The sequence below is a fragment of the Amblyomma maculatum genome, chromosome 10, assembly GCF_055883805.1.
Source record: "Amblyomma maculatum isolate TAMU_Amacu chromosome 10, ASM5588380v1, whole genome shotgun sequence".
Classification (NCBI taxonomy): domain Eukaryota; kingdom Metazoa; phylum Arthropoda; class Arachnida; order Ixodida; family Ixodidae; genus Amblyomma; species Amblyomma maculatum.
This window is the reverse complement of record NC_139353.1, coordinates 150,548,018-150,573,014: the sequence shown is the minus strand read 5'-3', so window position 1 is coordinate 150,573,014 and position 24,997 is coordinate 150,548,018.

Sequence of the window (24,997 nt, the reverse complement as noted above, 5' to 3'; positions counted from 1 at the left end):
GTGTCAGACGTTAGTGTTTTATTTACGCCGTCTGCATCCTTCATCCACCGCAAGCACCTGCCGCTGCCATCTGCTGTTCTCGATGTTCACGGTGGCTTCACGAAGCTACTCATCTACAATCCGTCTCCGCACCCGATTACTCTGCTACGTGGGGAATCTCCGGGTTCTATTCAACCAGCCCACCTTCTCTCTGACCTGGACGCCTCCGAGACCTACCGCAGCAACTACATTGATGCTCTGCAGTCCGATCCGACGCCTGATTCGTTGCCAGACGACTTCTTCCGAACCGCCATCGATGACGCTCTTCCTTCCACCTACCGGACTCAGCTTGTGGCCCTTTTACAGACATTTCGCTTCGCCTTCGACGCCGCCCACACACCTCTCGGCCGTACTTCCACAGTCGCGCATCACATTCAGACCGGCTCTAACTCGCCTTTTCGACAGCGCCCCTATCGTGTGTCAGCGGCAGAGCGTCGCGTGATCAGTGAGCAAGTTGAGGACATGCTGCAACGTGGTGTAATCCGTCCATCACAAAGCCCCTGGTCTTCACCAGTGGTGCTAGTGAAAAAGAAAGATGGCTCGTTTCGCTTTTGTATCGACTACCGGCGCCTCAACAAAATTACCCACAAGGACAATTACCCCCTTCCGCGTATAGACGACGCTCTTGATTGCCTCCAAGGTGCTGAGTACTTTTCATCTCTTGATTTACGTTCAGGTTACTGGCAAGTACCAATGGCCGCCTGTGACAGAGAGAAGACCGCATTTGTGACGCCGGATGGCCTCTATGAATTTAATGTGATGCCCTTCGGTCTGTGCAATGCGCCCGCCACATTCGAAAGGATGATGGATAACATCTTGCGGAAGTTCAAGTGGCACATCTGCCTCTGCTACTTGGACGACATTGTTGTCTTTTCCACCGACTTCGCTACGCACCTAGAGCGCTTGCGGCAAGTTTTGGTTTGCCTTACTGACGCCGGCCTGCAACTGAATCTTAAGAAGTGTCACTTCGGTGCCAGGGAGTTGACTATTTTGGGGCACATCGTCTCTAAGGAAGGTGTTCGCCCTGATCCGGCCAAGCTGCACGCAGTGGCGGAGTTTCCTAAGCCGGTTTCGCTCAAGCAACTTCGAAGCTTCATAGGTCTATGCTCCTATTTTCGGCGCTTCGTGCAGAATTTTGCTTCAATAATTGCACCCCTGACGAAACTACTCGGAGGAAACAATGACTTAACTGCGTGGTCGGTCGAGTGCGACGAAGCGTTCAAGGCATTGCGCCGTCTTTTGACTTCGCCACCAATCCTTCGCCACTACGACCCGACAGCACCCACCGAGGTCCATACTGATGCGAGTGGCGTTGGCCTCGGAGCTGTCTTGGCACAACGGAAAAACGGTTTTCACGAATACGTCGTCGCGCACGCGAGTCGTGTCCTCTCTAAAGCCGAATGCAACTACTCAGTTACGGAAAAGGAGTGTTTGGCAATTGTGTGGGCATTGACGAAATTCCGACCCTACCTTTACGGTCGCCAGTTTGACGTCGTCACGGACCACCACGCGTTATGTTGGCTGTCCTCTCTTAAAGACCCGTCCGGCCGCCTCGCACGATGGGCTCTCCGCCTACAGGAATTTGACATCCGCGTTATATATCGCTCTGGCCGTAAACACATGGACGCCGACGCACTGTCTCGTTCTCCCCTCTCTAACCATTGCTGACATGCCTGCGGAGCAGCGCAAAGACCCGTGGCTCGCCTCTCTTATTGACGTCGTGTCCACTTCTAACGCTGCTGCACCTTCTCGGGCTTTACGCCGTCAAGCACCACACTTCGCCCTACGAGATGGTCTTCTCTACCGCCGCAATTATATGACTGATGGTCGACGATGGCTTCTCGTCATTCCTCGCCATTTACGACATGAAATTTGCACCTCTTTCCATGCCGACCCTCAGTGTGCCCATCCTGGTGTCGTCAAGACGTTTCAAAGAATCTCTCAACGCTACTATTGGCGCGGCATGTACGGTTATATTCGCAAATACGTCCGCTCCTGCATCGCCTGTCAGCGCCGGAAGTCATCCACACCTCGTGCTTCTGGCCCCTTACAACCACTTCCATGCCCGGCCCGCCCTTTTGACCGCGTTGGCGTTGACCTTTACGGGCCACTTCCCTGCACGGTTTCTGTGAACCGGTGGATTATCGTCGGCATCGACCACCTCACCCGGTATGCCGAGACCGCCGCTTTACCCGCCGCTACTGCCCGTGAAGTTGCCCTGTTCTTACTCCATCATTTTGTTCTTCGCCACGGCGCACCGCGAGAGCTGCTAAGTGACCGAGGACGCGTCTTCCTATCCAACGTCGTTGAAGCTCTACTGGCCGAATGTCGCGTCATACATCGGACCACAACGGCCTACCACCCTCAAACTAACGGGCTGACTGAGCACTTCAATCGTACTCTCGGAAATATGCTGACGATGTACGTTGCCGCCGATCAGACGAACTGGGACGCTGTTCTTCCTTTCGTGACATACGCTTACAACACCGCCACACAGTCAACTACTGGATTTAGCCCTTTTTTCCTCCTTTATGGGCGTGAGGCGTCGTCCACGATGGACACTATTTTACCATATCGTCCTGACTCCTCCGAGTGTACTCTCCTTTCAGACGTTGCCAAATATGCGGAGAAATGTCGCCAGTTGGCCCGGTGTTTTACATCGGAATCTCAAGGCCGCCAAAAGCATCACCACGACAAAGATGAGACGCCACACGTTTTTCCTGCAGGATCCCTTGTTTGGCTTTGGGTTCCCGGCACCCCACCGGGACTGTCATCAAAATTTCGAACCGAGTATCACGGCCCCTACCGCATTATCCGTCAAACCTCCCCTGTGAATTACATCGTGGAGCCACTCACTACCTCTTCGGACATGCGTCATCGCGGCCGCGAAACTGTGCACGTGAGCCGCCTTAAAATGTACTACGATCCGCTCCTCTTGCCCTCACCATAGGTCGCCAGGATGGCTCCACCTCGCCCCGGGGGAAATTGTAGTGAACTACATGAGGATATACGAAGACAAGGATGAAGTAGGAGAGAATACCACGAAGACGAGGATAAGGACGACAAAGTGCCGCTGCGCTGCTCGAGCTCGCTTGTGGAAGGCCTAGACTGGCTGTGCTCTTGTGTGGTTCTTTGTGCAACTTGGAGAGGGCTATTATCCCTGTCAAAGGACAGTAAACACCCCCTTTCAATATATATATTTTCTTGTATGTCAATTAAGTTCGTACACTGCCGAAAAGAGAACAGGCTTCTTCCCTCACATTAGGCTCTTTCTTTGGCATCTTTTCAGAGGCGCATAGCACAACCCTCCTTTCCACTTACCCGTGCGGTCATTTAGTTTTTCTTTTTCTTTTGCAAGTATTGGAAAGCGCGATCTACTCTTTGAATGCGGAGCTGGCACACATACGCCACTACCTTTTGGTGTGTATTGTTGACAGTTCGGCATTCACCGCATGAGCAAAACCAGATGCCTACAGACGGAGGGTGAAGGGAGGAGCGCGTGCACAGCGGGGGGCGCGGTCCCTCCGGGCTGCTTGCTCGTCTCCTTTCTGTTGTTCTTGTCTTTATTTTACGTTTATGTGCTGTAACTATACGACACTAACGGGGAAACGGTTTCTCTAGATTCACCTACGGTGCATGCGGGGAAGCTGCTTCGGAGACACCACCGTTCAACTGATTAGTTCAGTCGTCGAAGGAAAACAAGTGAATACCAGAAAGAAGCTCGTCTCAGAATTGTTGGCGAAATGGCATCCAGTATTCGGTTCGGACGTACACGTATGTATATCGTGTGTACGTGTTTTTTTTAGGTGGTTGCGAGTTGGACATTTTGCTCCGGCGAAATTTGACGGACGAGCCGATGTTCCCGGAAGCAAAGCGGTTCACGTTTGGCATGGAAGCAGCACGATAGAGCACATGGCTAACGATCGTCGTCTTCACGTTATCCAGGTTTTGGCTTGGCTTCTACCATGCCTGGCCAGAAGTGCACCGGACCCGTACGTCGCTACCTGCCTGCAGCCATGCCGTGTTCAGGTGTGCGACCTTTCTTCGAACCCAGGCGCTGCCTTCGTTGGATCGGAATCCTTGTTCATCGGTTCAGCCGCATCAACAGGAACATCATCCACGCCTGCCTTAAAAGCCAACAGCCAGCCGCGACACGTCAGTGGGCATGGAAGCAGCACGATAGAGCACATGGCTAACGATCGTCGTCTTCACGTTATCCAGGTTGGTCAATCGTGTTCTCTACATGCTAGGAAAACATCAAATCGTTTTTTACTGCTGCTTCCGTGCCCACAAGTGCTCTATGACGTGTGTTGTGACTGCAAGGAGGTGTTGCTTATGTTGTTGCTATGTTCGGGTGACGTTGAGCTAAACCCCGGGCCTAATCGCAAGCAAACTACAGAGCGGCAGACCCAAGTAGCTGATGAAGACGACACGTCGTGCGCCCATCGTCATAATGAAGTCATGGCTGCGTTGTCCTTTATTAAAACCGCCTGTGAGGCGTCAGCGGAGGCCCAAGCCATGTTCACGGAGGCTGTGAATGACGTAAAAGCCAATCAGGAATGTTTAGCAAAGCGGCTGTCTAATATTGATACTCGACTCGCTTCTGTTGAAACAGAAGTCAGCATGGTTAGTAGTCTCGAAGGAGAACTTCTGTTAACAAACGACACCATTAATGACTTGGCGCAACAGAATAATGAGCTTCTTTCCCGCATCAATGATCTGGAAGACAGATCTCGCAGAAATAATTTAATATTTTATGGCGTACCCGATAGCAATGAAACGTGGAATGACACAGAAAAAAACGTTATTAGTTTGCTTTTCATCCAGTTTTGGGTCAGAATTTAAACCAGACAAAATAGAACGAGCCCACCGCCTTGGTGGCCCTTTTGTTCAAGAAAAATGCCGACCAGTGATAATAAAATTTTCGCACTTTAAAGCGAAAGAAGAAGTGATGTCACATCGTGATGAGCTGAAAACAATTAAATGACATTTCAGTTTCTGAAGACTACTGCGCAGCAACTAGGCTCGCTCGCAAAAGGTTAACTGCTTTCGCAAAATCTTTGCCTGGTTCACCATCCTTTAGGCTTCGCTACGACAAACTAACTGTAAATAAAAGGCAATATGTTTATGACCCTAGAACAGACAGTTTCATTGAGCTGCCCCGGCTGCGTTATCATTCTCCTTCTCGTAGCAGCCCATCCGATGATTCATCTGCACGCGCTCGACCCTCTACATCCAATGCTGCTCGCGCATGCGAGATGGGAGACATTTCGAATTCAAGTCCCACGCGTAATGTTTCATAACACTTAGCCAGGGGTAGTGGTCATCGGCGCCCTATATCAGTCCTTTATAGTAATATCCGGAGGATTTTAGGCAAAAGAGATGATATCATCGCAGCTATCAATTCGTGTGATGCCGACCTGGTGGCGCTCACTGAAACTTGGTTAAGTGCTCGTGAAAGCGACAGCGAAATTTTTACTCACACCAAGCCTTTCAATGTCTATCGTTGTGACAGAGATGGAAGACAAGGGGGTGGAACCCTGCTCGCAGTTTCTAAAAACCTATCATCGTTCAGAATTAATGTTTCATGCAACATAGAATCTGTCTGGTGCGGCGTCATTTTAAACAACAGAGTACACATCATTGGCGTCTGTTATCGTCCACCTAATGCAGACATCACATTCGTGAATGAATTGCATGACGCGGTTAACACCGTCGTCCTTCGTTATCCAGCATCCCCGGTATTTCTTCTAGGCGATTTCAATTATCCATCAATAAACTGGACATCGACACCGCCTACCTGCACACCATATTCTTCGAATTGTCAAGCTTTTCTCGATATGTGCTCCCTTTTCAATTTTGATCAGGTTGTTGATGGCCCAACGCGTGTTATCGGCAGTTCTGCTAACATTCTTGACCTGATCCTCACCACTAACCTTGATATGATAGGCCCAATAATTTTCATGCCGGGACTCAGTGATCATTCTTTACTTCATTTCGACCTAAACTTTACCGCGTCTTCAGCTACGAAAAAACGCAAGATTATATTTATTTACAAAAAGGCAAACTTTGAAGAGATAAATAGAGAACTTTCGCTCTTCCTTGACAACTATCTTAGTGGTTTTGAACATCGTTCTGTCCAAGAGAACTGGGACCTGTTCGTCAATAAAATTTCATATCTAACTGAGGCTTACATTCCCAAGAAAATACTAACAGTACATAGACATTCGCCATGGTATAATCCGTACTTAAATCGACTTTCGAACAGAAAAAAACGCTTATTTCGGGCAGCAAAACTGCAGCAGACTGCGTCACGCTGGCAAGCATACACTAATGCATCTCACACCTACTCTCAAGCTGTCGCTTCTGCAAAATCTACTTTTTTGAAATACACTCTACCATCCTTGCTCACTAATAACCCTAGCAAATTTTGGAACATCGTAACTAACTCCCAGAGCAACTCAGAGATTTCTTTACTTGACCAGAACGACTTACCTGTGCCTAGCAAGGAGTGCGCATCGATTTTAAACAATATATTCACACTGAACTTTTCATCTGCAACTAATCTTCAATTGCCTACACATTCGTTTTCGGGCTATACGATTATGCATCCAATATCAATAGATGCCGACGGGATTGCAAAGCTAATTGAAACACTAAAACCTTCATGTTCCTCAGGTGTTGACAATATAAATGCAAGATTCCTTAAAGAAACAAACATGTACTCCTCTGTCCTTTTGGCAAAAATATTTCAACAATCTTTAGATACTGGCGCTATTCCTGTACATTGGAAGCAGGCGAAGGTGATTCCACTTCATAAATCCGGTAACAAGCAATCTCCCCTTAATTATCGCCCCATATCTCTTACTAGCATACCATGTAAAATTCTTGAACATGTCATTTGCTCACACCTAGCTAGTTTTCTTGACTCGAACCTTTTTTTCAATCCAGCGCAACATGGCTTCAGGAAATCATACTCATGCGAGACACAGCTACTTTGTTTCACAAACTCCATGCTAACCCTTATTGACAACCGTTTCTTGGCTGATTGTATCTTCTTGGGTTTTTCTAAGGCCTTTGACAAAATAAACCATCATCTTTTACTACTTAAACTCAAGTGTCTTAATATTGACAGACATCTTCTTACCTGGGTCGAAGTTTTCCTCATCGGTCGATCACAGCGAGTCTTTGCTAACAACAATAATTCACCGTCAACACCTGTTACGTCAGGTGTACCGCAAGGGTCAGTTTTGGGCCCTCTTCTTTTTTTAGTTTATATTAATGACCTTCCTAACTGTGTGACTTCCCCTATTCACTTATTTGCCGATGACTGTGTTATTTATCGCGAGATTGCTGAACCCGCCGATGTTTCTGCTATACAATCTGACCTCAATAACATAACTAAATGGTGCAGCACATGGTGTATGGACCTAAATGTTAAAAAATGTAAAGCTATGCGAGTGTCGCGCAGTAATTTCCCCCCTGCTTGCTATGTATTGAATAACACTCCTTTAGATACTGTAACTTCGTACAAATATTTGGGTGTGCATATTACTAATGACCTCAGCTGGAAGCAACATATTGATTACATTATTAACAACAGTAACCGCATGCTTGGGTATTTGCGCCGTAACTTTTCGAAGTCACCTGTTAAAATGACTATGTACAAAGCATTGGTACGTTCAAAGATTGAATATGCTTCTGCAATCTGGGATCCCGGTTTCACGAACTTGAAATCCTCACTTGAGATGGTTCAAAATAATTCAGCGCGTTTCATTCTTTCCAATCACAGTCGCACTAGCAGCATAACTTCAATGAAACTAACGTTATCTTTGCCATCTCTCGAGCTTAGAAGGAAAATTTCACGTCTTAGCCTTTTTCACAAAATTTATCATCATAACGAATTGAGGCATACTTTCATTTCGCAGCCATCGTATCGCTCCTCCCGCGTTGATCATGCTTACAAAGTAAATGTCATAACTTGCAATACTAATGCCCTTTTTCATTCCTTTCTACCTCGTACGTCAGTAGAGTGGAATCGCCTTCCGCCCGATATCGCATTAATCCAAGATCACGATTCATTTCACTCATCACTGATGCAATATCTTGAAGCTGATCCGTGACACTTTTTTGCCCCCTGACTATTATCTTATTTCCGTTTTTAGTTTTTCATGCTTGTTTGCTCCCAGTGCTGTTGTTCTTTTCGCTGTATAATGCTGTTCTCTCACCGCTTATGATTGTTTTCAATTTATTCCGCTTGTATAACTTTCTTTATTGTAAGATTGTTTTCGTTGTTCTGTATTTTCTTGTTCGTTTAGCCTTTGTTATGTTTTGTTCATTTAGTGTTCTATGCTTTCTATCATATATGATGTACCACTCCCCTCTGTAATGCGTATGCGCTTGAGGGTAATAAAATGAAATGAAATGAAATGAAACCCTTTTTCCTAGCAGTTCCGACAGTTGTAATTTTTTAATTTAAGCGTGGTGTTCAAAGAAGCAATTTCGCAAATTCTTGCAGTACGCCACGGGATCACAGAATTATAAACTAACGCCCAGGAGTGGCCGGTTGGGACCTCATAACATAAACAGCATTCCTCTTAGAAATTTTCTGAAGGTTTATTCGGCGTTGGCTGAGTTTTATGATTAATTGGGGTTTTCCTGTCTTTTCCTCTTTTTTTGTTTCGTTGGGGATTTAGTCTTCACAAGTCATTTCATGAGTGGCTGTTATGGAAAACTTGTGCCCCGTTAATATGACATCCGTTTATATGGAGGACCCGAATAATGGACAATTTTTCTAGGGCCGAAGATTTTTCAAAGTATTTATGTCACGTTAATATAGAAACTCGCTCTCTGAACAATGTAGATGGGATGAATGCACACAGCCTATTCGGCCCATGTATTTTTGTCTCGTTCATATGGACATTGTTTGAAAAAAGCAGGGGAGTCTGAACGCAAGTTTATGAAGGGTGCGCATGCCGGGAACCAATGCGACAGCCGATACGGTAGGATGCCTGAACGAGTCCTGTGGAGTTGGAAAGAACCAAATCGGGCGTGTCGTCGTTTTAGGAGGGAAGGGGGACGGGGGGGGGGGGGGGGGGGCAAGAGCGGAAAGGAAGGGAAGAGGAGGAAAAAGGTTGTGTGGTTGACAGGGATTGTACACAGCAAACCGAAGGTCAGCTGACTGAGAAAGACCCCAAAATGAGGCAACCGGGAGATTTATGGGGGCAGCGGCAGCGCCGCAACCAGTGGCCGCAGTCGGGAAAACAGCAACATGTGGTTGCAATAAATTCTGCTGAACGTGAACAGAAGAGAAGCCGGTAAAAACGTAAGAAAGAAACAATAAGAAGATAGACAAGCGCCGAAATTGGGGGTGGGAACTGAAGTTTTTCTAGCCCAGAACACAAAAGCATGTTCTATGAAGCCGTATCGGTCAGGGTAAAGACACACTAAGGAAGTAGAGCGACAAAAGAAACGCGACGACCACGCAAACAGGACCGGGCGTCCCGTCCTGGACGCCTGTCCTTCTCATGCTCCTGGTTTTCGTCACTGTTGCGCTGCCGAACTACCACATTTTGCACCACAGCGATCCGCATGTCGGCTTCGCCTTGAGTCAACGATGCGGCCTTGACAAGGTTTGAGCTCTTCGTAGTCGGCTAGCCGTCGTTTTAAACTGTACTTCAGCTTACAGTGTGTTTCATAGGAACATACAAACGGCACAGGAAAGGGCTGTTTGATAGCCCTCTGTATAGTAGCCTGCCAACTAGACTTCCTCGCTTCCTTACAAAAACAGTACAAAGCAAGAAAGAGAATCAGAAGAATGGAAAATCAAGAAGTTTAACTAGGGAAAATGAGTGCAAAGAAGCAGGAGCCTGTAACTCTCGACTTTAGTCTGACTTTTGGCATAGTTGGAGTTAAGCGCAAACGAATGGAGCTGAACTTAGGCGCGAAGCGGGAAATCTGTGAATACAAGCGGCAAAACCAATCTCAGTCAGTCCAAGCCGTGAAAGACTGGACCCAAGTTCAACTAGGCCTCAGTCTCGTCAGGTTGACGGTATACCATCTATATACACTACCGGACTCCGATAAATGGCTCAACGTCGGCATCACAGCGTAAGCAACAGTCCGCACAGTCGAGCCGGGCATCCTGAATAGTGAAGTAGAATGGGCCTTAGCCAGCCTTGCTAAGAACAAAGCTAGCGGCATTGATGGCATTCCAGCTGAGTTGCTTCGAAACCTTAACCATGACGACGCTGTTAAAGTATTCATGATGGCAGCAAATTTGGACAACCCTGCAGTGGCCACAAGATTGGAGGAGGTCAGTTTACATTCCCATCCCAAAAAAAGGAAGTGCCAAAGATTGTTCCAACTACCGCACGATCGCGCTTATTTCGCATGCTAGCAAGGTGATGTTAAAAATCCTCCAAGGTAGACTGCAGCAGTATGTGAATCGGGAGCTCCCGGACGTGCAAGCTGGGTGTCACAAGGGCAGAGGAACTAGAGACCAGATTGCTAACCTTCGCAGAAAAGTGGAAAAAGCAAGAGATTTCCAGAAACCCACCTACTTCTGCTTTATTGATTATGCGAAAGCGTTTGACTGTGTAGATCACAGCAGATTGTGGCAAGCTCTCCAAGAGATGGGAGTTCCAATTCACCTCATCTGTCTCCTCAGGAACCTGTATGAAGGGCAAGAGGCCACAGTCAGAACTGGGCATGGTCTTACTGATTGGTTTCCGATTAAGAACGGAGTGAGACAAGGCTGCATACTGTCGCCCTGCCAATTTAACCTATATGCTGAGTGCATCACGAGGAAGGCCGGTCTGTACGAGTCTTCAGCTGGAGTGAAGATGCTGGAAAACGTATCAACAAGCTCAGATATGCGGACGATACCACTTTAATGGCAGAAAGTGAAGTGGAACTCAAGAGACTTCTGATGCGCGTAAAAGAAGAGAGTGAGAAGTTTGGGCTTAAACCGAACAATAAAAAGACAAAGGTCATGGCGTCTTGCCCTATCAAGTCCTAGAGTATCAAGGGGCAAGAAGTGGAATCTGTGACAGATTTTCTTTTCTTGAGCTCCAAGATTACCCCGGAAGGAGACTGCAGCCATGAAATTAGGAAACGCCTGCTTCTGGGAAAGAAAGCCATGGCTAGCCTTGACCGCCTAGTGAAGAGCAGAAACATTACACTGCCAACAAAGATCCGTATAACTCGTTTCAACAGCATGTTAAAACACCTGAGTCACACACTTTTTTCCATTCTTCCTCCTTACTCCATCAAAATGCAGGCGCTGAAACAGAAACCAAATGTGAGTGCTTATGCAAAGCGTTTTTCTGTATTTATATCAACTACATCAACACCCGGGGACGTAACTGAAAGGGGCAGGGAGACAGATAAAATTGCATAAACCTGTGCGAGTTAGTAGTCAGAAATTACAGCAATAGAGTCTGAAACAAGGTTCTAAATTTCCATAGTTCTAGACAGGCAACGAAAAACAATCCTGTAAATACAGGGGCGAAAATATGACACACCAATTTTCAAACATTGACTATAGCACGATGACAGCACTCTGGCTAACTAAAAATACGACAATTAAAAATACAACTGGTCCTTCCGGAGAGAGTTAGAGTGATAGATTATGCTATATATTGTCAAGTGGAAGCATAATGCAAGGCAAAGCAAAATGAGGCAGCTCGAGATGATTTCTTGTAGATACGCTTGCACTGTATGTGTATTTCAACAGTCCAAAATGAGTGGCCAGATTGCACACTGATTCGAGATTGCTGGAAAGCTGTCTAAGCAGTTTCCTAAAATTAAGAGGGTGTTTAAGACTTACCAATGCTTTGTAGAGTCAGTTTCATAGGAACTGTTGCACAAGAAAGGAATATAGACAGTCTAGCATGCAATGGGTTTTTAACCAAAGTATTTATGTACACGCATATGAAAATACAGATGTATGATAGGGTAAAACATACAATAGCTAGCAAGCACTTATTATTAGGAAGATTGTTTATTTAGGAGCTCACAGTTAAAACCGCTAGGAACCAAAGCAAAATGCGAAGTATGAGTGAAAATCCGGATCACGTTTCAGGATTGCATGTTTTGATTGGTGACAAGTGTAACTCGCCTACTTAATACTCGATGCAACCTTTCTACAGACATAAATAGCCACTTGCCTATAGAGCTTATTCACGTGACGTCATTTCTGCTTTACTGGCAACCATGGCACGAACAACCTAACATCAAAGAGAGAGAGGGCCCACGGCGAATCAGGGTACAGCGGTGGTGAAATCCGAGCTCTGGTTGGACAGCGTTCCAAACGGCGTCTCATGTGTCCGACAAATGAACGGCGCGCAGCAGGGAGGTCGAAGGGAGGGAGCAGGGAGGAGGAGGAGTTTCGAAAAGCCTAATGCTATGGCGTATCCTCAATACAGGGTTGCCACAACGGCCGCCTGCTAAACCTGATAGTGAATAGGGTCTATACACGACGTCCACATCTATGAAAAAATGCTTCATACTGCTTCCAAGTTTATTTGGAGTCGACGTTTCGGCAGGAGCACTGCCTTTCTCAAGACTGAGGGTACATGATTCTTGTTCGTCTTCTTATAGTGTTGGCAAGAGGAGATACAAACATAATATGGGCACATATAGGTGAACCAGCTGGGCACGCACAACACACACATACACACACAGGTGCGGAGAGCAGGCTAGTCCCAAAGGCTCATCCACCCAAGGCAACGGCTGCCGGGAGTCATCTGTATACAATACAGGCAGCCGCTGAACAACCTCGGGAAAAAAAATCACAGGTGGGGGAACGTGTTTGCTGCAGATGGTGAGAAATCTTTTTCCGTTCTCACTAAAAGATGGTAGCGCCAAGCGTGAAGGAGGTTTTTGGGAGAAGTGGTCAACTATCAATGGTCAAGGCCTTGTTTTTGAAGATTTGTTCTTTTTCTCTGCTGCGTCTGTTACCCTCCCCACCCTTGCTCCGACCCGCGGCCCGACAGGATGAAAAAAAAAAAAAAAAACGCGACAACCAGGTGGACATTACTGGTTAGAAGAACGTGACATCTACGAGTAGAGTTCGAGCCTGCTTAGAGCGGTAAGCAACTCGCGACGAGAGATGAACATCAAAGAAAGAAAAGAAAAAAAAATATGTGGGACAGTAGAATGCTGAAATACTTTGAGGTTTTCGCTAAAAGGTGCGAGCGCCAAGCATGAAGAAGGTTTTTACGAGAAGTGGGATGTGGAGGGTATCAAAGAAGCGGGGAAAAAAAGGGGCGGAAAGGGGGAAAAAACCCCGAGGAAAACTGTCCTTACATGTACCGTACATTAGTGCCGTCCAGAACGACGTAATCATAGCTTATAAGGACTAGAGACCAGGGAAGTAAAACCTTTCCAAAAAGGAATTTGATGCATTGAAGGCGCTTAACAGACGGAAAGATGTGGTCATCAAACCGGCAGATAAAAGAGGCGGCATATTGGTCATGGACAATGACAAATATATTGCCGCGAAACTTCAAAACTGTATTTGTTGTTGTTTAACAGCCGCCGGCATTCAGACTTATCACTCTGATTCTGGACCGCGTATCAGTTCCGTAATCTTTGTTTGTTTGCGATATTTATCATAGTTCACGTTAAGCAATGGCCTCCTAGTGAAGAACTTCGCAGCCAACAATACCGCGCAGCTTCTTGTAGTGCCTAAAAACCTCCGGCAGGAAATTCTGCAGACGTTGCACGATGAGCCCACAGCAGGCCCCCTCGGATTTGCGCGCACGTTGCATCGAATCCAGGAGAAGTACTACTGGCCGCGACTGCCTGCCGAAGTTGCCCACTACGTGAAGACGTGTCGTGAGTGCCAACGACGCAAGACGCCGCCGATCAGACCAGCAGGACTACTAAACCCGATTCCGCCCCCAGTCATGCCCTTTCAACAAATTGGGATGGATCTCCTTTGCCCCTCTTCATCTTCGTCTATGGGTAACAAGTTTATCATCGTGGCCACTGACTACCTTACCCGTTACGCCGAAGAATAAGCACTACCCAATGGTACCGCGGCAGAAGTCGCCAAGTTTTTTGTCGAACAAATTCTCTTGCGACATGGCGCCCCAGAAGTGCTCATCACGGACAGGGGAACGGCGTTTACGGCAGAGTTGACTCAAGCCATCCTGGAATACAGTCATACAAGCCATCGACGAACAACTGCGTACAATCCCCAGACCAATGGCCTTACGGAGCGCCTGCATAAAACAATCGCGGACATGATCGCCATGTACATCGACGCTGAACACAAGACCTGGGACGCCATCTTGCCGTACATGATCTTCGCGTATAACAGGGCAGTCCTGGAGACGACCAGAGCGACCCCGTTTAAGCATGTGTACGGCAGGGAGCCCACGACGAAGCTCGACGCAATGCTGACGCACGTAACTAACGAGGACAACCTTGACGTCGCTGCCTACCTGCAGCATTGCAGAGGAAGCCCGAAGACTCGCACGTCTGCGTATTAAAGACCAACAGCGCACCGACAGCCGACGATACAACTTACGACGACGACAAAGTACAACCCACGAGACCAAGTGTGGATTTGGACACCAATTCGCCGTCGCGGACTAAGTGAAAAGTTGTTGCGTCGAGACTTTGGGCCGTACAAAATCATTCGCCGCGCCGGACCACTGGACTATGAAGTCATTCCCGACGGAACGTCAGCATTACAACGGCGACGCGCATGCCCAGAAATTAGTACATGTTGTACGAATGAAGCCATATTACACGCGTTAAAGAATCTGTGGTGTTTAAACTTTGCAAGGTTTATGTTTAAGGTGCTTTGTTTTGGAACATCGAGGCGATGTTTTTTTAAGGGGGGGGGGGGGGGGGGGGGGGGGGTAATGCCGCGAAACCATTGAGAAAGAGATTGGTAAAGAGCGGACACTCCCACAGGGCCACGCGGCCCATTTGACTGTAGTGCACCAAGCGGCCGGCGGCAACTACTTCCGGTCTTGCTGAAAGGCGCGTTATTTGAATACTAGCATGCGCTGCGTCCTTCCCTGCCCTTTTGGCGCATTATTTTGGTTTTACACGGTCTGCTAGTGTTTCTATTTATGCTCAGCATGCATAACAACATGAAAAATAGATTCCCAGTTCACTAAATTGGCCATCAACGCAGCTGCGCCACAGCCTTTGCAAAACAGTATTGCAGAAAAGACGCCAAGTGCTTTGTGAAATGAACATTTATTTTGCTGCATATAAAACATACAAGAGACGCAACACATGTAGGCGGATGCATTGACAAAACTTTGCACACATAAGGCGATGTGCAAAATACAGGAAAATAAAAATACACAAGGCGAGAAACAGCACTTCGGTAGCGACAAAAAATAGCATAACGTTTATTTCCAAAATATGGCAAATGATATGTAACAAAACAGGCATTATACATAAACTACACAGTCTCAGTCCCGGCTACCCTAGAAAGGGTAACTTGTATTGTTCAGGGCAGAGAGTACTGACACTTGGGGGGAATGCCACTCCGTTCACTCGTCGCATCTGCCGCGCTTCGGCTGCAGTCCGTGGGTCCATTCAGTGCTGTTGGAAAAGGAATGAACATGATGCAGAAGGTTGCAATGAAATTTAAGGCCACTGCACCACGCACACAATTGCATGTGGGTGCGTACTGAAGACTTGGTGAGCAGCAGTTATGGTCCAGAACAGAAAAGCTGTGATTCGTAAAATTGATACAAAAGCTACTGTTGCAACGTAGAGGTCAGGAAATGCAGGCTAACCGAACCTATCTGAAAATGCATTTCTACAGTGAGTGAAATAACAGCCACTAAATTAACAACATTCCTCAAGAGCACTGAACAGCTGGAGCAATGAAGCTTGCTGCATTATAAAACATTTCTCACTTTAACGTTGTCACGTTACATGCAACGCGACACCACGCAAAACTAGCTGTTCGCAAAACCGCGACCGGCGGGCACGCCATGTTGGCTTTTCTTCATACGCGACTTTGTGAAGCGCAGAACACCGTGCTGAGCTAAACTGCCCGAAATGTCTCGCAGTTTGACAAGAATGAAACATTTCACACCTTGCGGTTGCCCTGTTAAACGCGACGCCACGCAAAACTAGCCGTTCGCAAAATCGCCATGTCACGTCACCGCGGCGGTCAGCACGCCTTGTCATGCCTGTTAGCTTGCCCTTCACTTGCGACTTTGTGAAGCGCAGTCGCCGCCGTACTGAGCTAAACTGCCTGAAATACTGCACAGTTTGACAACAAAGTCCCGGCCGGCATGGCCAGCGTAAACTGCTTGAAAGGCAGCGTAGTTAAGCAAAACACGTTGCTCACCTTGCCATCGTTCCAAACCGCTGTCGTTCCGCGCAGCAGCCCACAAGAGGTCTGTGCCGCACAAGCGCGGCGAGGCACGAGCACACAACCGCTCCCCTCGACAACTTCTTGTCTCCTAGCGCTCCGTCGGGCTACCGCTGCAGCGAGTGCCGTCGCGCGCGCGTCCGCGCATTGGTGCCGCCATTCATCAATCGACGGCAGCGCAAAAAGTCGCGCGTCATTTTCTGGGACCAGTTTTCGCCGAGTGACCGCTCTTTACCAATCAATTTCTCTATGGCGAAGCCTTCAAAACTGTATTTGTTGTTTTTTTAACAGCCGCCGGCATTCAGGCTTATCACTCTGATTCTGGACCGCGTATCAGTTCCGTAAACTTTGCTTGTTATTGCTCGATGTCGCGAGTCACACCTTTATCAGTTTCGTTGCAGCACAAGATGCACCGAGATCTGTCTCGAAGGTTCCGCCGCTCGGGTGTCTTTCCACAATGTTCCAGCCCGTGCTGGTAGCTGTTTGCGACGTTATCTAGATTGTTCTGGGCAGCCTTTAAATTGAGCGTTGATGAGTGTGACGGACATTCTTTGTTCGACGATCGACCAGCACGTTTGTTGCTATCGCCGCCGCCGAGTTGCTTAGTTCTTTTGCGGTTGCAAGTCAGCCCAATAAAGAGGTAATTTAAGTACCATCAAGCCTGTGCCTTCATTTGTGTCAGCGACCCTGGTCACCACCACGTTACAATATTGAGGAAGGAATTATACAACTCTGTAACACTAAATTTTATAAACACCTAAAAGCGGACCCCACTCTAAAGCATCAAAACTTCTTACAGGGACTCTAGATGAGCTCGCAAAAAGTGGGGACATCTTCTGCGATTATGCAAAGCCCTGACCGCATCACACCCGTCGCCGGGCCGATTCTACATGCTTCCGAAAATTCATAGAAGGGTTAACCCTGGCCGCCCTATAGTATCCGGCATCGGCACAATCACAGAACCAATCTCCAGTTACATTGACACATTAATTGGACACATACCTGAAACACACCTGTCCCACATACATGACACCAACCACTTCCTTCGCGAAATAGCAAGGGTAAATCGTCCTCAGGGGGCCTTCCTTGTAACCTTAGATGTAGTCTCTCTATATACAAATATCCCGCATTCCGACAGAATCAAAGCTCTAATTGAGGCCTATAATCAGAATAGTGAGGAAGGATCCCAACTCCAGAAGTCCTAGAGGTATTGACGAAACTAGTTCTAGAATACAACAAATTTGAATTCGACAATGAACACTACTTACAAATTAACGACACCGCCATGGGTACAAAAATGGCCCCTACTTATGCTAACATCTTCATGCATAGCATTGAATTTGAATTTTTACTTACTTCCCCTATTAAGCACATCCTATACAAATGCTGCTTGGATGATATTTTCTTAGTTTGGACTGACACAGAACAATCACTCCTACATTTCATTGAAAACTTCAATCTCCTCCATCCTAGCATATCCTTCACGCACACATATTCCCAAAACAAAATTAACTTTGAAGACGTTGAAATTGCGGTTTATGAAGGTTCGCTCACCACTAGCGTATACAGAAAACCCCCGGTCCGACAACAATACGCACAAAGCTGTCGTCCTTATCACTCAAAAACAAGCATTCCGTATTCTCAGGCTCATCGATTCAAAAGAATTTGTTCCCAATATCAGGACTTCGCACCAAACGCAAAACGTATGCGGAAAGTCCTGACTAAACAACGATACCCGCCAGATATTGTTGACGACGCCATAAAAAAGGCATATGAACTCAACCGAGAGGAAATACTGGAGGGACGTCCACGAAAGGAAAACATAGACCGTCGAACAAGCCTGGTACTCCCTACACGAGTAACCCCCCCAACGTGAACAGAATCCTAAAGAAACATTTCAACGTTCTAGAACAGAGCGATCGTCTCTCCAATACTTTCACGACTCCTCCCCAGGTTCTCTACAGACGACCGAAAAACATTCGCAACATCCTAGTCCACTGAAAAATAGGTAATAACCCGCGGTTGGGGTGCCCTCCTTGAGGAAAGAGTAGATTCCGGGTGTGCAGGCACATGCAGACATCAAGCTGTGCAACAAGCACAACGTCAAATTTTAAGTGGAGAATAGATGGTAACTTTGATTGCGATGCCTCAAACGTAATGTATCTCCTAGAATGCAATGTATGCCGAATGCAGTATATTGGCCAGACAGCTGCCCCTATACGAATGCGGTTTAATTATCACCGTGCCGATGTCCGCTCTCTGCCCAACCTTCCTTTTTCAAAACATATCAACCAGAAACAGCACTCATTCGACTCAGTCAAACTAACAGTTCTTCAGCGGGGATTCAATAATACATGGAACGGGAGCAGCGTGAGTCATACTTTATGTATAAGTTTAGAACACTTAATACTGGGATAAATGAAAACAATAGGGCAATGTCGTCATTACGAGCCCAGCAAGTTTAATGCTAAGCACATATATCAATCATTATCCCTTGACAGTTTTCCTCGGGTTTTTTTTTTATTTTCCCCCCTCTTTTTTTCCCCCCGCTTGTTTGATACCCTCCACATCAAACTTCTCGTAAAAACCTTCATGCTTGGCGCTCACACCTTTAAGCGAAAACCTGAAAGTATCTCACCATTGTACTGTCCCACATATATTTTTTTTTCTTTTCTTTCTTTGAGGTTCATCTCTCGTCGAGAGTTGCTTACCGCTGTAAGCAGGCTCGAACTTTACTCGCAGCTGTATAAAGCAATTTTGCACTTTTTCCTTTTTTTCCTTCCTTCACTTTTTTTCCTTCACTTCTTTAGTTCAGCGCACGAAAGTAGGACGTGGTTTATTGTTAGTTCACCTCCGCATCTTTCACAGAGAGGTCTTTCGTCTTTCTTTAGAATGAAGCTGTTTGTCAGAAGGGTGTGTTCGATGCCAAGGCGACATAAAATGACTTCGATGAAGCGTTTTTGGTGACTGCGCGATTTCCATTCTTCAACGATCTACTTGACAAGGTGCAATTTATTATTTATTTCGTTGTTCCATGAGCTCTGCCATTTTGCTCTCAGTTTTCTCTTTACAACTTTTAGAACATCTTTATGTGGTATGTAGACTGGCTGTATTTTAGTATGACGGGCTGCTGCAGCACATGCATCAGCTCTTATTTGCAGCTGATTCTAACGTTGCTTGGTACCCAACAGAGTTTAATTTTATGCCCCTGTGTTCTGCGGCGATTATATTATGAATGATGTTTCCGATTAAAGGTTCTGTAGCATTTCTAAGATTTAATGCTGTGATAACGCTGAAAGTATCGGTAAGGTAAATCCATGAACAACAAGAGCAACGATACATCAATAAAATCAAAAAGAAAATCTCAACAGTCTGGTTATAACTTGGCTAATAAAAATGCTTTTTACATTTATTTATTTATCCCCAGGGCCCAAGAGCATTACAGAGGAGAGTGGGGGTGAACACAAAAAATTAAAAACCCAATACAGTAAAAAATAACACAAAAATAAATTGTCATTATACAGTAAATGATAACGACTGCGCAACAAGATAGAAAAATACAAAATCAACAGCAACGCAGCCAAGCATAGATGTTTAACAAGAAAAAGCACCGAAAAACGGCAGCAAGAGTATGTTAAACACTGGAGCAAAAAAGGTTAGTAACAGCTGTACTTAAATAAACGGCATCTGTAATTTCGGCAATAGCACAAGGAAGGCGATTCTAACTTAGAAGTGTCTGGAATGAAGGAGTCATGGCAGTATTTGGTGCGACATAATGGATTTCCTACTTTGTGACGGTGATCAATGCGTGAAGAAGTGTAGGACGGTTGCGTTAGAAGTTTCTGTCTGACATATCTATTATAGGAAAAAATCTTATGAAACAAACTTAGCCGAAATAATTTTCTGCGTTCTGTTAGAAGAGGCAATGAAAGTGAAGATTTCATGAGAGTCACGCTAGAAGTGCGATAATAGCTAGACAATAAAAAGGAATATGCGCGATTCTGCACACTTTCTAGTTCAGTAATGAGTAAAACGACGCTTGGGTCCCAGACAGAAGCTGCAAACTCCAGTTTTGGACCAACAAATTTTTGTAAAGGAGAAGTTTTAGCGCGCTAGGACAAAATGAAAAGTTTCTTCTGAAGTAGCCAAGAGTTTGGTTAGCATTATTAACTACGTGACGAACATGCCATTTCCATGATAAGTTATTAGTTATGTGAACACCTAAATATTTCTATGAAGAGACAGATTAAAGAGGACCAGTGTTGAGGTAGTACGAAGGGGCTGATGTGCTAACTCGAGTGGCACGCGTATGTTTACACATTTTTGTGTTAAGCTTCATATTCCAGCGCTGACAACATTCAGAAATTCTGCTAAATCGGATTGTAATATAGAGACGTCATGACCATTGTTAATTTTACGATAGATAACACAATCATCCGCAAAGAGAGAAATTGATTAAATAAGGTTTACCGGAAAGTCATTTATGTATGAGGAAAAGCAAGGGTCCCAAGCCTGAACCTTGCGGCACACCTGAATCAACTCGGGAAAACTTAGAGTCGGTATTATTTGCTGTAACGAACTGAGATTGATTAGCAAGAAAAGAGTGAAGCCATGAAAGCATCTAAGTTCAATCTGCCTAGTTTAAAGAGAAGTAATTCATGTGAGACTTTATCAAAAGCTTTACAAAACTCCCGGCATATGCAGTCTGCCAACGAACCACCGTCAACAATGCAATGGAGGTCATGAGTGAAACATAGAAGCTGGGTCTCACAGGAGAATGTTTTTCGAAAACCATCCTGAAAATTACTGAAAAAAGAATTAGTTAAAAAAATGTAGCATGATGAGAGAAGATGACCTATTCCATGATCTTGCATGGTATGCAGGTGAGCGAACGGGACGATGGTTTTTAGGACAGTGTTTATCGCCAGACTTATGCAGAGGAATTACTTTTCCAACCTTGCAGTCATCGGGTAGGCAGCCTGTAACAAGCGACTGCTCAAAAGGTTTAGACAGGACATTGGATGAGTACGCCTTTGTATTTAACAAAAATTTCGAATTTATGTGGTCCTTTTGTATGTTGTATTTTCACATTTAGTTCTGTACATCCAGCATGTATGATCCGGATACAAGTGTATTTCAATGTCGAGGAACCTGATAGTGGAGTTCTGCATTTCATGCGTAAATTCTAAACCTGCGAACACCGTTCTAAATTGCAGTAATACAGGACGAATATCAAGCGACTTGATCCTACGGTAGGGCAAACACAGTAGAAAGTCATCCACATACCGGAAACATTATACAAACCCAAAGGCTCTAGCTCATTTCTCAGCGCATGGTCGCATTTCGCCATGTACAGATTAGAAACCCTATGCAGATCCCGTCTCGTTGGCCCTACACTATGCCATCATGCTCGACAAACAAAGAAGTCATGTACAAACACAGTAATTCCAAAATTCCACACTGCTTCTTAAATTTCATAACCCCATGTTAGTCTATGCACTACTACTCTGCTGTGAGTGCGGCTTTCTGCAGAATGTTATAATACATTCCTTTAACATCGATGCATAGGCATCCTGCAGGTTCATTTTGCTTGAAAAAATGCAATAATATCCTCCAACCCTGGCACCATGAAAGGGTCATTGATGGGGAACGCGGACAGGTGTGCCTGAAGATACTTGGCTACATGCCTTTGCCACGTGCTCCGGTCCTCGACGATCATTCGGAACGGCGACTCTTCCTTGTGAGTCTTCAAGGCAAATAATGGTCTCAGTGAAAGCTGAGTACTTCCTTTCATCTCAATCTTTCGCTTATCAAGACCCATACATCCACAACTCTTCGCCAACCCCCAAGCATACCTGGTTGAGGTGCTCCTCACAGAGGTCCGTTGCCTCGAAATTACTGTTGATGGCTTCCAGAGCTTTCCAGTCCTAGTCATCCTTCTTCATGACCACGAATCTAGGTGTCTTGTCTGATAGCAACCAAGTAAGATTCCTCTGGTTCAAGGAAGACACTGTTTTTCCCTCGGCGCACCCTCTATTCCTTGGAGTTTAGTGTTTCAGGATGCACTCCAGTCCTTCAGACACATGCGAGTCCTTCTAGTTAGCTGGCACCCGGTCCACGACGACTGCGTGCACCAAGATGATCAGCTGCAGAGGCTTCATGTGCTGCTGCGATGCTAACTTGGGGCCTTTTTCCAAAGTGATGGTCACAATGCCTGGTAGCTGGCAGTCTTAAAGGTTGACCCAAACGAATTATTGCTGTTTTGTTTTATCTCTGCGTGGTAGCTTTTCGAGGGCTATATCCCATGGTTGCTGTCCGCTTTGCTCGGCCAAGTTCAGGAAGTACCTTCTCATGAGACGGGATGGGATGATCAAATTGGAGAGCAATAATGGAATATAGCTCTAGGAAATACTACCACACAAGAGAAAAGGAAACGGCAATGATGCGTTTGGGTCAAACTTTCAGACTACCAGCTACAAATCATAGTGACCAAGACTCTGGATAAAGGCCCACAGTTCGCCTCGCAGCCACACATGAAGCCTCCGCAGCTGATCAGCATGGTGCACACAGAAGCTGATCGGGTGCCAGCTAACCAGAAGGACTGTCATGTGTCTGGAGGACTGCAGTGCATCCTGAAATACTCAAGACCAAAGAATAGAGGATGCGCCAAGGGCAAAACAGTGTCGTCTTGAGGCAGAGGAACCTTAGACTCTTGTTATCAGACAAGATAGCAAGATTCATGGTCATGAACAAGGGTGACTATGACCGGAAAGCTCTGGAAGCCATCAACAGTCATTTCAAGGCAACGGACCTCTGTGAGGAGCGCTTCAACCAGGTATGCTTGGGGGTGGCAAAGAATTGTGGACGTACGGGTCTTGATAAGCTAAGGATTGAGGTGAAAGGAAGTCGTGAGCTTTCACTGAGACCATTATTTGCCGTGAAGACTCGCAGAGAAGTGTCTCCATTCCGAATGATCGTCGAGAAACGGGGCACATGGCAAATACATGTAGCCAAGTATCTTCAGGCACACCTATCCGCGATCCCCATCAATGACCCGTTCATAGTGCCAGGTTCGAAGGAAATTATTGCATTTTTCAAGCGAAATGATCCTGTAGGATGCCTATCCATCGATGTTAGACATGTTTTATAACATTCCGCAGAAAGCTGCACTCACAGCACAAGAGGAGTGCGTAGACAAATATGGGGTTTTAAAATTTGAGAAGCAGTGTTTAAGTAGTGCATGTGGTTTTGGGAATTACTGCGTGTGTACGTGACTTTGTTGGTTGTCGAGCATGATGGCATAGTGTACGGCCAAGGAGACGAGATCCGCAAAGGCTGATGCATAGCGCGTTTGATTTCTAATCTGTACATTGCGACAGGCGTCCGTATGCTGAGAAACGATCTAGAGGCCCTTGGGTTTGTAGAATGTTTCTGGTATGTGGATGACTTTCTACTTTGCCCTACCGTATTAGAGAACAAATATCAAGCGACTTGATCATACGGTAGGGCAAAGAAAGTAGAAGGTCATTCACATACCGGAAACATGCTTCAAACTTAAGGGCCTCTAGCTCATTTCTCAGTGTACAGTCTCCTTTCGCCATGTACAGATTACAAATCAAAGCCGCTATGCATGAGCCTACGCAGATAACGTCTCGTTGGCCGTACACTATGCCATCATGGTCGACAAGCAACGAAGTGAAGTACACACGCAGTAATTCCAAAAAGCCGCATGCACTAGTTCGACACTGCTTCTCAAATTTTATAACCGCATATTGGTCTATGCACTCCTCCACTGCTATGATTGCGGCTTTCTGCGAAATGTTATGAAGCATGTCTAACATCAATGGATAGGCATTCTACAGGTTCATTTTGCTTGAAAAATTCAAAACTTTCCTCCGATCCTGGCCCCATGAATGGGTCATTAATGGGGATCGCGGATAAGTGTACCTTTAGATACTTGGCTACATGTGTTTGCCATGTGCCCCGGTTCTCGACGATCATTCGGAACGGCGACTCTTTCTTGTGAGCCTTCACGGCAAAGAATGGTCTCAGTGAAAGCTCACTACTTCCTTTCACCTCAATCCCTAGCTTATCAAGACCCATACGTCCACAACTCTTCGCCACCCCCAAGCGTGCCTGGTTGAGGAGCTCCTCACAAACGTCCGTTGCCTTGAAGTGACTGTTGATGGATTCCAGAGTTTTCGGGTCATAGTCATCCTGGTTCATGACCACGAATATTGCTTTCTTGTCTGATAACAACAGTCTAAGGTTCCTCTGCTTCAAGGAATACACTGTTTTTCCCTCGGCGCACCCTCTATTCTTGGGTGATGAGTATTTCAGGATGCGATGCAGTGCTTCAGACACACGAGAGTCCTTCTGGTTAGCTGGCGCCCGGTCCTCGACTGCGTGAACCGTGTTAATCAGCTGCAGAGGCTTCAAGTGCGGCTGTGGTGCGAACTTCGGGCCTTAATCCAGAGTCGCGGTCGCTATGCCTGGTAGCTAGCAGTCTGAAAGCTTGACCCAAACGCATCATTGCCGTTTCCTTTTCTCTTGCGCGGTAGCTTTCCCATGGCTATATTCCATTATTACTCTCCGACT